The 13,394-nt window shown below is 43.5% G+C and overlaps 1 protein-coding gene across 12 annotated transcripts in view; it reads right to left on the bottom strand.

The window, feature by feature from the left end:
• nav2a (neuron navigator 2a) overlaps positions 1–13,394 on the bottom strand; it is a 1,099,168-nt gene that overhangs the window by 303,241 nt on the left and 782,533 nt on the right. The window lies entirely within an intron of this gene.

Below are 13,394 nucleotides of genomic sequence, written 5' to 3'. Positions count from 1 at the left end.
CCATTCTTGATTGCCCTGTTCAAGGTGCTGGGGACTTGTCTTCTTGAACCCCTCCAGTGCTTGGGACATAGGGATAACCGCAATGCCGTTAGGGAGGGTCTTCCAGGATTTTGACCATGTCAGTTGACCAGACGTCATATAGTATTACTGCAATGTGATAATGCCTTCAGGTGAGTTTTATTTCTGAAGCAAGTGGAACTTGAACCTGCATCTTCAGGCTCAGAGGTAGGGACACTACCACTGCACAACAACAGCTCCTAACTGCATGAATTTTATGCTGTGGGAATAACTTCACACTGGACGCAGCATCAGCAAGTCTTTTCTACTAAATGCGGCATAAACACAAATACTATTCCCCCTTAGCACCTTAAGAGGTAACAGAGCAGAAGCATAGTACTGCTTAGGCTACTAATCATCCACAGAAACGGCTCTAGTTAGCAAAGTCTCAAATCGAAGTCCCATGAGTTATTAAATCAGTGAACTGCTGAACTACTCAGACCAGGCAGCCCTACGATTTGACCCACTATCTATTCAGAGGTAGCAGCTCACACACTGTGAGTTGGACTATAAAGTTCTTCTCAACACTATTCAATTTACAAGACAAAAGAGAACCCGGCTCTCACTCATAACCTCATTATCTTGGGCAAAGCAGCCAAGGGCACCTAGTCTATGTACAACTATGCACAAAGAGAAATAAACTAGCAAGGGTAGCAAAAGGGGGTAAAGGAGAGGTCAGAAAATTTCATCAATGTATTTACACTTATATTACTGCTTTCCACTTCTCAGGTCAATCCAAATGCTTAAGGGCAATGGTGTGTTTTAAGAAGACATCACTGATGTAAAATAGGAAACTCAACAGGTATTTTGTACACAGCAAGCTCTCACAATTAGTGATATGATAGTGTCAAATTAATAGGTTTTAATGATGTTGACATAAGTATAAATATTGGCGACAGCAAGGATAATCACCCAGTCTTCTTTGAAATAGTGCCATGCGAGGTTTCAAGCCAACCTGAGAGAACAGACAGTGAGTCAGGTTTAACATCTCAATCAGAAGTCAACACCTTCCAATACTGCAAGTCTCTTAGTGCAGTGCAGAGAGAGAGGGCAGTCTAGATTTGTATATTTAAGTCTTCTGTCTCAGAGAGAGTGCGTTACCAACTGAGGTACAGCTGACACCAAGGTAGACCGAGATTTCCCAATTAAGGTTTTTTTTCTTTAAATAGTCCTCACTTTTGTCTTTGTCAGCAGCTTTTAGGCAGAGAGGCACTTGCTACTTTGTCTCAAAGGGTCAGAATTGAAGGTAGGTGAGGCTAAAAGAAAATGTCCACCGAGTGACGAACCAATGAACATGCCTCCAGTTTGTAGGCCAGCCATTTTCACAAGGGATGGGGGGTGGGATGGGCACTGAGAAACCACCTGCTCACATGAAGGAGACAGTTCTTTTCTTGTTTAATTCACTCACAGGATGTGCTCTTCGCCAGCTGTGGCCGGAATTCATTGCCAATCCCTAATTACCCACTCCGCAGTTAACAATCAGCCACGTTGCTGTGGGTCTGGAGTCACATGTCAGCCTGAACAGGTAAGGACAGCAGATTTCATTCCCTAAAATCATTAGTGAACCAGATGGATTTTTGCTGACAATTGAAAACAGTTTCATGCTCATCATTACACTCTAAATTCCAGATTTTTATCGAATTGAAATTCCACCATCTGCTGCTGATGGTGTTGTGCTCATTCGGAGCACAGATCCAGTCATGGTTTAGGACAGCTGCCAGATATTGACAGCAGTCAGATTTTACAAAGCTGCATGGGTTAGAGTTGAAACTTTATTGCTGGAACAGCACAGCAGGTCAGGCAGCATCCAGGGAACAGGAGATTCGACGTTTCGGGCACAGGCCTCTACATTCCTGAAGAAGGGCCTGTGCCCGAAACGTCGAATCTCCTGTTCCCTGGATGCTGCCTGACCTGCTGTGCTGTTCCAGCAATAAAGTTTCAACTTTGATCTCCAGCATCTGCAGACCTCACTTTCTCCTGCATGGGTTAGAAGCAGGGGAAAGGGAACTAAAATAGTTTTGCCTTCCTGACAACTGATCATTACACGCTGTCACATGAGTGTTATCAAAGGTCATTAAGTCATGACAGTGCTGCATTGGAGATGAAACACCCATTAAATAGTGGATGGAATTTAACTTCCCCTTAAAAAAGGCAAATTCATACAACCATAACAATTAGGAGCAGGAGTAGACCATTCTGCCTTCAAAATGCTCGGTCATTCAATAAGATCATGGCTGATCTGATCACTCTAGATTTTCACTTATCCCTGCTGACCTTTCACCTCCTCGCTTCTCAAGGATTTACTAAACTCTGCCTTAAAAATATTCAAAAACATTACCTTTTTAATGAAGGGAGTTCAAAAGACTCGACTTTCTGTGAGAAAAAAACCTCCTTATCTCTGAGTTCAGTGGGCCAATCCTTATTATGAAAAGTGTTTTTGATGCTCCCACGAGAGGGAACGTCATTTACATACCCTCTCAGGAACTGGTATGCTTCAATCAGGTCATCTCTTATCTTCTAAATGGACAGGGAGAGCAGATTTCACACTTTTGAAGGAATAAAATTTTGCAAATATTTAAACATTGAAATATGTAAGATTTTTACAGGGGCTTGGCAGATGCAGAAAGATTGTCTCCCATTATAGGAGAATGTGGGACTAGGGACATAATCTAAGAGTAAGGGGTCGCACAGTTAAGATAGAGATGAAGAGGGCAGTGAATCTGTGGAATTCATTACTACGGAAGGGTGTCAAAGCTGGGTCATTAAGTATATTCAATGCTGAGATAAGACAGGTTTTTAATGAGTGAGGGAATCATGGGTTATGATGAAAAGGTAGGAAAGTGGAGTTGAGGATGATCAGATCAAGCATGATCTCATTAAATGGCGGAGCAAAACATAGAACAGAAAACATTCCAGCGCAGTACAGGCCCTTCGGCCCTCGATGATGTACCGACCTGTGGAACCAATCTGAAGCCTAACTATCCTACACTATTCCATTTTAATCCATATGTTTATCCAATGACCATTTAAATGCCCTTAACATTGGCGAGTCTACTGCTGTTGCGGGCAGACCATTCCATGTCCTTACAACTCTCTGAGTAAAGAAACTGCCTTTGACATCTATCCTATATCTGTCACCCCTCAATTTAAAGCTATGTCCCTCGTGCTAGCCATGACTATCCAAGAAAAAAGGCCCTCACTGTCCACCCTATCCAACCCTCTGATTATCCTGTATGTCTTGATTAAGTCATCTCTCAACCTTTATCTCTCTAATGAAAACAGCCTCAAGTCCCTCAGCCTTTCCTCATAAGGCCTTCCCTCCATCCTAGTAATTCGCCTCTGAACCCTTTTCAAAGCTTCCACGTCCTTCATATAATGCAGTCATCAGAACTGCATGCAGTATTCCAAGTGCATCCCACCAGAGTTTTCTACAGCTGCAACATGACCTCGTGGCTCTGCAACTCAATCCCTCTCCCAATAAAAGCTAACACACTGCATGCCTTCTTAACAACCTCATCAACCTGGGTGATAACTTTCAGAGAACCATGTACCTGGACACCAAGATCTCTCTGCTCATCCACACTACCAAGAATAATACCATTAGCCCAGTACTCTTTATTCTTGTTGCTCCTTCCAAAGTGAATCACCTCAGAGCTTTCCACATTAAACTACATTTGGCCCCTCTCAGCCCAGCTCTGCAGCTTATCTGTGTCCCTCTGTAGCCTACAACATCCTTTAGCACTATCCACAACTCCACTGACCTTAGTGTCCTTCGCACATTTACGAACCCATCCTTCTACGCCCTCATCCAGGTCATTTATAAAAAATGACTAACAGCAGTGGCCCCAAAACAGACCCTCGTGGTACACCCCTATTAACTGAACTCCAGGATGAACATTTCCCATTAACTACCATCCTCTGTCTTCTTTCACCTAGCCAATTTCTGATCCAAACCACTAAATCACCCTCAGTCCCATTCCTCCATTTTTTGTGCAATAACCCCCAACTTATCAAATGACTTACTGAAATCCTTATAAACCACATCAACTGCTTTACCCTCATCCACCTGTATGGCCATCTTCTCAAAGAACTCAATAAGGTTTGTGAGGAACGACCTACCCTTCACAAAACCATGTTGACTATTCCTAATCAATTTATTCATCTCTAGATACGCACAACTGAAATAATGCTCACAGGTCTATTATTTCCAGGGTTGTCTGTCCTCCCCTTCTTGAACAAAGGGACAACATTTGCTATCCTCCAGTTTTCTAGCACTATTCCTTTAGATAATGACAACAGAAAGATCAAAGCCAAAGGCTCCACAATCTCCTCCCTGGATTCTCAGAGAATCCTAGGATAAGTCCCATCCGGCTCAGGGGACTTATCTATTTTCACACTTTCCAGATTTGCGAACGCCTCCTCCTTGTGAACCTTAATCCTGTCTAGTCTAGTTGCCTGTATCTCAGCACTCTCCTCGACAACGTTAGTCTTTTTCCAATGTGCATACTGATGAAAAATATTCATTTAACGTTTCTCCTATCTCCTCCGAATTCTATGCACAACTTCCCACTACTGTCCTTGATTGGTCCTAATTCTTTGATTCCTGATATGCCAATAGAAAGTTTTAGGGGTTTCCTTGATCCTATCTGCCAACGACTTCTCATGTCCTCTCCTCGCTCTTCTTAACTCTTTCTTTTGGTCTTTCCTGGCTAACTTGTAACTCTCAAGCACCCTAAGTGAGCCTTCACGTCTCATCCTAACATAAGCCACCTTCTTCCTCTTAACAAGAGATTCAACTTCTTTAGTAAACCATGGCTCCCTCGCTCAACCATTTCCTCCCTGCCTGACAGGTACATACTTATTTAGGACATGCAGTAGCTGTTCCTTGAATAAGCTGCACATTTCAATTGTGTTCATCTCCTATAGTTTCCTTCCCTATTCCATGCATTCTAAACCTTATCTGATCACATCATAATTGTCTTTCCCCCAGCAATAACTCTTGCCCTGCGTTTCACACCTATCTCTTTCAATCGCTAAAGTAAAAATAACTGAACTGTGGTCACGAGCACCAAAGTGCTCACCTACCTCCAAATCTAACACCTGGCCTGGTTCATTCCTCAGTACCAAATCCAATGTGGCCTCGCCCCTTGTTGGCCTGTCTACATACTGTGTCAGGAAACCATCCTGCACACATTGGACAAAAATTGACCCAGCTAAAGTACTCGAACTATAGTGTTTCCAGTCAATATTTGGAAAGTTAAAGACCCCATAACAATTACCCTGTTACTCTCGCTCCTATCCAGAATAATCTTTGCTATCCTTTCCTCTACATCTCTGGAACTATTTGGAGGCCTATAGAAAGCTCCCATAGGGTGACCTCTCCTTTCCTGTTTCTAACCTCAGCCCATACTAACTCAGTAGTTGAGTTCTCAAACGTCCTTTCTGCCAGCGTAATACTGTCCTTGACTAACAATGCCACACCTCCCCCTCTTTTACCATCTTCTCTGTTCTTACTGAAACATCTAAATCCTGGAACCTGCAATAACCATTCCTGTCCATGCTCTTTCCGAAATGGCCACAACATTGAAGCCCCAGGTATCAACCCACACTGCAAGTCCACCCACCTTCTTTTGGATGGTCCTGGCGTGAAGTAGATACACTTCAAACCACCTTCCTGCTTGTCAGTGACTCTTGAGACCTTGAAACCATATTTCTGACCTCACTACTGTTAACCTCCTGGACACTGGAACTACAATTTAGGTTCCCACCCCCGTGCTGAATTAGTGTAAACCCTTCTGAATAGCACTAACAAACTCCCCCCTAGGATATTGGTCCCCCTCTGGTTCAGGTGAAGACCATCCTGTTTGTAGAGGTCCCACCTAACCCAGAATGAGCCCCAATTATCTAGGTATCCGAAACCCTTCCTCCTGCACCATCCCTGTAGCCACACGTTCAACTCCTCTCTCTCCGTATTCCTCACCTCGCTAGCACGTGGCACGGACCTGAGATAACAGCTCTGATTGTTCTAGCACTGAGCTTCCACCCTAGCTTCCTGAATTTCTGCCTTAAATCCCCATCTCTCTTCCTACCTATGTCATTGGTGGCTATGTGGACCACGACTTGGGGCTGCTTCCCCTCCTCCTGAAGGATCCCAAAAACACGATCCAGGACATCGAGAACCCTGGCACCTGGGAGGCAACAATCAAGCGTGAGTCTCTCTCATTCCCACAGAACCTCCTGTCTGTCCCCCTAACTATGGAGTCTCCAATGACTAATGCTCTGCTCCTCTTCCCCCTTCCCTTCTGAGCAACAGGGACAGACTCTGTACCAGAGACCTGTGCCCCATTGCTCAACCCTGGTAAGTCGATCCCCCCCCAAACAGTATCCAAACTGTATAATTGTTATAGAGGGGAATAGCTAAAGGGGATCCCTGCACTGCCTGCCGGTTCCCTTTCTGTCCCCTGACGGTAACCCAACTGTCTTTTTCTTTTACCTGAGGTGTGACTATCTCCCTGTAACTCCTCTCAAGAACCCCCTCCACCTCCCAAATGATCCGAAGTTCATCCAGCTCCAGCTCCATAATGCTGTTTCCAAGGAGCTGGAGTTGGGTGCACTTCCCGCACGCTAATGGTGACCCTTACCTCCCACATTTGCAGGAGGAACATTCAACTGCCTTAACCGCCATTCCCAATATTCTAAATTCCCGAAGAGACTGTAGAAAAACAAAAGAATTTTAAAAAAAACAATTTACCTTACCAATCCGGCGCACAGAACCTTTCTTTTTGGTTAGAGGAGGAAGATGGGTGGGAGACATACCTGAGTAGTGTTTCAGGTAACATCATGACCCAAATATATTACCTCACTTACTCAGCAGTCCCGTGTCTGCTCCTGCTCAGTGCTCACTCTGACTACTCACGAGGTAAGTTTGTATAATTTTACATTTTTTTCCCAGCAGGCCCCTGGTCCCCGCTGTCACTCCTCCTACTGTTGCTGCTACTGGCAAAATGGAGCTCGATGGACTGAATGGCCTATTTCTCTTCTTAAGTCTTTAATTTATTTAATCTGTTCCCATTACTTTGATGTTTTCAGTTTGGACATCTGTTGGGTTAGCAGTTATAAAATCTGCTTGTTTACTTGGGAGTTTCATGGGATCTTGGCTACAAGTGAACCAGTTAAACATACCACATGGGCTTGGATCATTTTCTTGATTCAACTGCTTTGAAGAATCTGTCTGCTTACTGTGAGGATCTCAGTGGGCTAGTCAATGGCTTCCTATTGTATCGGGCTAACCAGGGGTAATGAAAGGGCACGTTGGCTCTGTTCAAAAAGTATATAATCGATGAGGAACTTGAGTAATTGAAGGCCTGAAGGCTGATGGGAATGTACGGTGAGGGTGAGGGAGTGAAGATGTGAGGGAGGGATGGGCTTCAAAATGGTCAGAAGATTCCCGTATAAAACTGTGCTGCTGCTGGCGTCGCAAGTGCTAGTCAGATTTGTTTGGGAACATGACTGATCCTTTCCGCCAGCATGCTCTCGCCTTCGCCTCCATTCCTGCCTCAATTTGACCATTTCTTTATCAGCCTTCAGATGAGAAGCGCGAACAGGACACGGGACTCGCTCAATTTGTTCAGACTCCCTGTTGCTGCAGCCGACATGAAAAATCGGACCCACTACATCGACACAGAAAGTATCTGTGAATAGTGAAAACCTGCAGCATTGGAAATTATCTCAGCAGAACCCTATGCCAACTATCATTCCCAATCTCCCAAGATAAGGTTACAGCAACTCTCCTCTTTGTTAGGATATGAACTTACATTTATTGCTAATCCCTAATTGCTCTTGAGAAGGAGTGGCGAACCGCTGTAGTTCATGTGGAGCAGAGTTGACTTTCCTGTTTCCATTCTGATACAATTGAGTATCTTACTAAGCTACTTCAGAGGGCAGGTCAGAGTCTACCACATTACTGGCTGGTTTGGAGTCACATGTAGGTCAGACCAGGTATAGGTGGCAGGTTTCCTTCTCTAAAGAACAGTGATTAATCAGACTGGGTCTTATAACAATCGATAATTACAACATGATTTTCCAGAGTTATTAACAAAGTTTATATTCTGTCAGTTGCCATAATGGATTGCGAGTCCAGAGACATTGCCACTACGCCAATGTTCTTCAGTGTCTGTTAGGATGTATTCACTCGAGTTTAGGAGGATAACAGGGGGATATGATTGAAGCATGAAAGATTCTAATGGTGCTGAACAGATTAGATGCGGAAAGGATGTTTCCCTGCTTGGGTAGCCCAGTACAAGGATCCACAGTCCCAGGGTAGGCCATTGAGGCTGAGATAAGAAAAATGTTCTTCATTCAGAGGGTGGTCAACCTGTGGAATTCTCTCCGACAGAAAGCTGTGGATGCCAATTCAACAAGAAAGAGACTGATGCATTTTTAGTGATTAATGATTAAAAGGTGTATGGAAAGAAGACAGGAATCTGGCATTGAGCTGGATGATCAGCCATGATCATATTTTATAGTGGAGCAGGCTCAAAGGTCTGAATGTCCTACTAGTTTCAATGCGTGCATAGAAATCTGCTGTTGATGGCCTGTTCAGCCATGTCTGGGCTCCAGTCAAGGCTGGTCCTGTGTTTGCTGATGCCCGGAAATATAATTTTCCAAAAGTGATTGCTGGATAATAATTGAAACCAGGATGCCTGGCTGGTTCTTATCCTACTGCCCAGCCAAAGCTCACAGAGGTGTATTGTAATGCAGTGCCTATAGGATGAGTTAACTCACTGACGTCTGACAACTTCAAGTCTGTACAACTCCGTCCCACCCGATATGACACATATTGCCGAAGGAGCCAGTTGGAAGAACATCCAGAATCTATTCTAATATTAAATGCAACAGACAGAGATGTAGCACGGACAGGCTGTTGCTGCTGCTGGCAAGATCTTAAGACTGGAGTTTAATATGAAACCTGGGCTTCAGGTCAGAGGTCACTTCTGTGAAGCAGTCAGTATGAAATTGAAATAGAGATGAGAAGCATACACCATGCTTTTCCACATTCACGTTCTTTTTCTCTCTCCAGAGTTAATTAGCTGTAGTTTTGCCTCCAAAATAATCATGTTAAAATTAACTATGTCTATCCTGGGCAAATACTGTGACAAATAACAATGCCTCTGCACTTGTGGTGTGAATCCTCGCAGAGTGTTAACTTGGCCTGGAATTCACATGTATGCAAGCAACAGGAATATCAACATTGAAGGAGATAACACCCTGTAACTCACCCAGGAAACTGGCAAAGCCAAACAGCTGTGTAACAGCCCCAGCCTCCCCCAACTCCTACCACACCTTCCATATGTGATAGGTGCCATAAAGGTTGAACTTTGCTTCTGTGGAAATGTCGAAGTATACAATATCATCAAAAATAATCCTTTTATTTCCTGTAAATGCAATTTCTTTAGCAGTGTAACACATCAGGGGTTTGAAATGTATTTCCTCTGAGCTGAATTGCGTAATTACAGTCAAAAATAATTCAAAAGAATGTGCATTTGCATTCGTTTAAATTATATGCACAGTACGTTTTGTTTAACAGCAGCATTGTAATAAAAGCTCACTTACCTGAGGGACAGCATCTTTAAATGAATTTCCTTCCAAGAGCTTTCGGAAGCATGCTCCAATGTATGCCGAGGTGAAGTATTTTATTATGCGTATGCTTAAGCTTCTTACCATGTATTTTGTGGAGCTGTTAGTATAAGTAAGATGCTGCTGATCGCAGACAAAGTTTCTCAGTTTCCTTACAAATTGGCTCACAGATTCAGGATGGAGTGTGACGGTTAGACTAACGGCTGCTGCAACAGCCAGTGAAAATCAAAAAGAAACACCAGTTCACAGCGCACGCCTCCAGCACTGTCAAATGCCTATTTGGAAAAGATTTGCTTCACTGCCAAGAATGTGTGTGGACATTTATTATAATTCCCAGTTGTTTGATCGAAGCCAGACTTCTCTGATGTTTCAACTCACACAAATCCCCTTCTTGACTGCATGCATATAATTTACTGAATAACAATTACAGACTGGATATCAGCCCAAACTACATGCCTGTTTAATGACATCATTAGCTGATGGGGGAAACGCACTGAAGACAGCATCAAGTTCAGTCAGCGATGTGGATGTAATACCTCACAGCAGTTAGTGTCTGCTGGAGAAATTACACCAGTTGCACCAATTATGCCACTATCAGTGTATCAACACCAAAACGTTAGGCTGCCATAAATTGCAGAATGAGGAGGTGCCAGTGTTGAACTGGGATGGACAAATTTAAAAATCACACAACACCAGGTTTAACTACTGTTGGACTATAACCTGGTGTTGTGTGACTTTTAACAATAATCTCAGAAGACCATATCTTCTGAAGAAATTAACAGTTCCAGCTGCAACACAAGTGTAATATCATACTGAAACTCCAAGCATCATGCTGTAGTGATCCAAGAGGCATTTCCACTGAGGAAATTACAATCGGTCTGTCTGGAACCAGATGAATATGCCGAAGAAGCTCACATGCTGCGTTTTAATGAAGCAAGGTGGCAACTTTATCTTACACTAGGCTCCAATTTCACGTTGCGTTATCAGGCAATGTCCAGCCTCTGAGTGACACCTATGCCATCAATCCTAGTGTTTAAAATGAGTGAAGTGTACACTTAGCTGTCAAGACATGATGCAGAGGTGTCAGTGTTGGACTGGGGCGGACAAAGTCAGAGGTCACATGACACCAGGTTATCGTCCAACAGGTTTTATTTGAAATCACAAGCCCCTTCATCTGATGAAGCCCCAGTTCCTGAGAACAGATGATTGAAGATCACATTTACCTTTGGTAAACTGATAAAATCTGATCGAATAAAGATTGCAATCAAAATTTGTGCTAAAATATAAAATGGTCTGTAAATACAAACTGCTTTGTGTTGAAGAGAATTCCACAGGCTCACCACTCTCTGGGTGAATGCACTTCTCGTTATCTCATCTAAATGGTCTACACCATCTCCTTAGACTACGGCCCCTGGTTCTGAACTCCCCAGTCACTGAGAACATTCTTCCGATGTTTACCCTGTCTAGTCCTGTTAGAATTTTATTGGTTTCTATGACATACCCCCTCATTCTTCTAAACAGCAGTGACTATTCTGGATGTAGGTTTGCTCACTGAGCTGGAAGGTGCGTTTTCAGACGTTTCGTCACCATACTAGGTAACGTCTTCATTGAGCCTCTGGATGAAGCCCTGGTGGGTGTGGCCCGCTTTCTATTTATGTATTTGGTTTCCTTGGGTTGGTGATGTCATTTGCTGTTCATTTTGACAGTCTTTGACATTCCTGATGAAGGACTTATGCCCGAAACATTGATTCTCCTGCCTGACCTGCTGTACTTTTCCAGCGCCACACTGTAGATTAGATTAGATTCCCTACAATGTGGAAACAGGCCCTTTGGCCCAACATGTCCACACCGACCCTCCAAAGAGCAACCCACCCAGACCTATTCCCCTACATTTACCCCTGACTAATATACCTAACACACTGGGCAATTTAGCATGGCCAATTCACCTAACGTGCACATCTTTGGACTGTGGGAAGAAACCGGAGCACCCGAAGGAAACCACGCAGACACGGAGAGAATGTGCAAACTCCACACAGACAGTCGCCCGAGGTGGGAATTGAACCCGGGTCCCTGGCGCTGGGAGGCAACAGTTCTTAAGGGACGTGACAGGGTAAATGCTCTTCCTTTGTGGGAGAGTCTAGGACAAGAGGGCATAATCTCAGAATAAATGGGCATCAATTTAAGACTGAAATAAGGAGTAATTTTGTATCACAAAGGTTGTGAGTCTTTGGAACTCCTTGCCCCAGAGAGCTGTGGGGGGACAGAGTCCTTGCATATATTTAAGGCTGAGAGAGATAGACTCTTGACCAGTCAGGAATCAAGGTTTACAGGGAAAAGGCAGGAAAGTGGATGTGAGTAATATCAGATCAGCCACGATCCTGTTGAATGGCAAAGCAGGCACAAAGGGCCAAACAGCCTACTCCTGTACCTGTTTCTTATGGTCATGAAGACAAAACATGGCTGCAAACTCTCTGGCTATGATTGGTTAGTTAAGAGCAAAAGCAGATGAGTCCAGTCCTATTACACAGGATGTCGAGGAAGTGGCCAAATATATCAAAAGCTACAAACAGATCAAGAAGGTGGAGAAGGGATAGCTCAGCATGATCACAGACACCAGAACTCCCCACGCTTGATGCTCAGATAAAGGAATAATGTGGAGGTGCCAGTTTTGGAATGGGGTGGACAAAGTTACATGATGCCAGATTATAGTCTGACTAGTTTATTTGAAATCACTAGCTGTCCAAGCGCTGTTCCTTCATCAGGTGGCGATAAAGGAAAACTGACCCAGCAAGCACATGGGCCAAAATGCCTGCTTCCGTACTTTCGGAATTCTATAATTCGATGAAAATTCCCCAATGGTGTCTGTATACAGTTGTTTTGTATCAGAGGCTGTATTCTACAAAGTACGCCAAACAAGGAAACTGCATGTACGATAGTTTGGACACAAACAGATGCTTAAAAGTCTCAGTTTTCAGCATTAGCATCAGATTTCATCTAATGATCCTAATTATCTATATGAATCCAGAGGGTGAATAAATAAATTACTGGCCCTAATGGGTGAGCTCAGCAATCAGTGAATTGTCCCTTTTCCCTCCAATGGAAACATTTAAGTTTGCTACTCTGGAAGATCAATTAAAACCAACCATAAAGCTTGTAATGTCCCATTTCAAAAGGAAATCAAACATCTTCCATGGAATGACAAAAGGTGCCAAGAGGACAGATACAGAGAAATTGCTTGCATCTTTTTGACCCATTTCCTCCTTTTCACAGCTAACATTCACACCAATTTTACATCTCTATCACTTCTTTACCACTATTACTACTATCTTCATCTTTCGGTCTGGGCATGCTCATCATCTATCCTATTTGCTCCCTCTTCCCATCTGTTATCACTATAAAAAAGTGTATGAGTTGAAAAGTGTGGCACTGGAAAAGCATAACAGGTCAGGCAGCATCTGAGGAGTAGGAGAGTTGACATTTCGGGCATAAGCCCTTCATCAGGAAGGGCTCGACTGTGAACTCCAGCATGTGCAGTTTTAAGTTTCTCTAAAAGGTGCATGAGTTTAGGATATAGATGAGCCATGATTGAATAGAATTGCGGCTGAACGGCACAACCCAATTTCTATGTTCTTACCAAAAACAGAAGTTGCTGGAAAAACTCAGCAGGTTTGGCAGCATCTGTGAAGAGAAATCAGAGTTAA

This window comes from Chiloscyllium plagiosum, chromosome 16, assembly GCF_004010195.1.
Source record: "Chiloscyllium plagiosum isolate BGI_BamShark_2017 chromosome 16, ASM401019v2, whole genome shotgun sequence".
Lineage (NCBI taxonomy): Eukaryota > Metazoa > Chordata > Chondrichthyes > Orectolobiformes > Hemiscylliidae > Chiloscyllium > Chiloscyllium plagiosum.
Note: the sequence above shows the minus strand (reverse complement) of the source record. Positions and strands in the feature narration are given on the sequence as shown.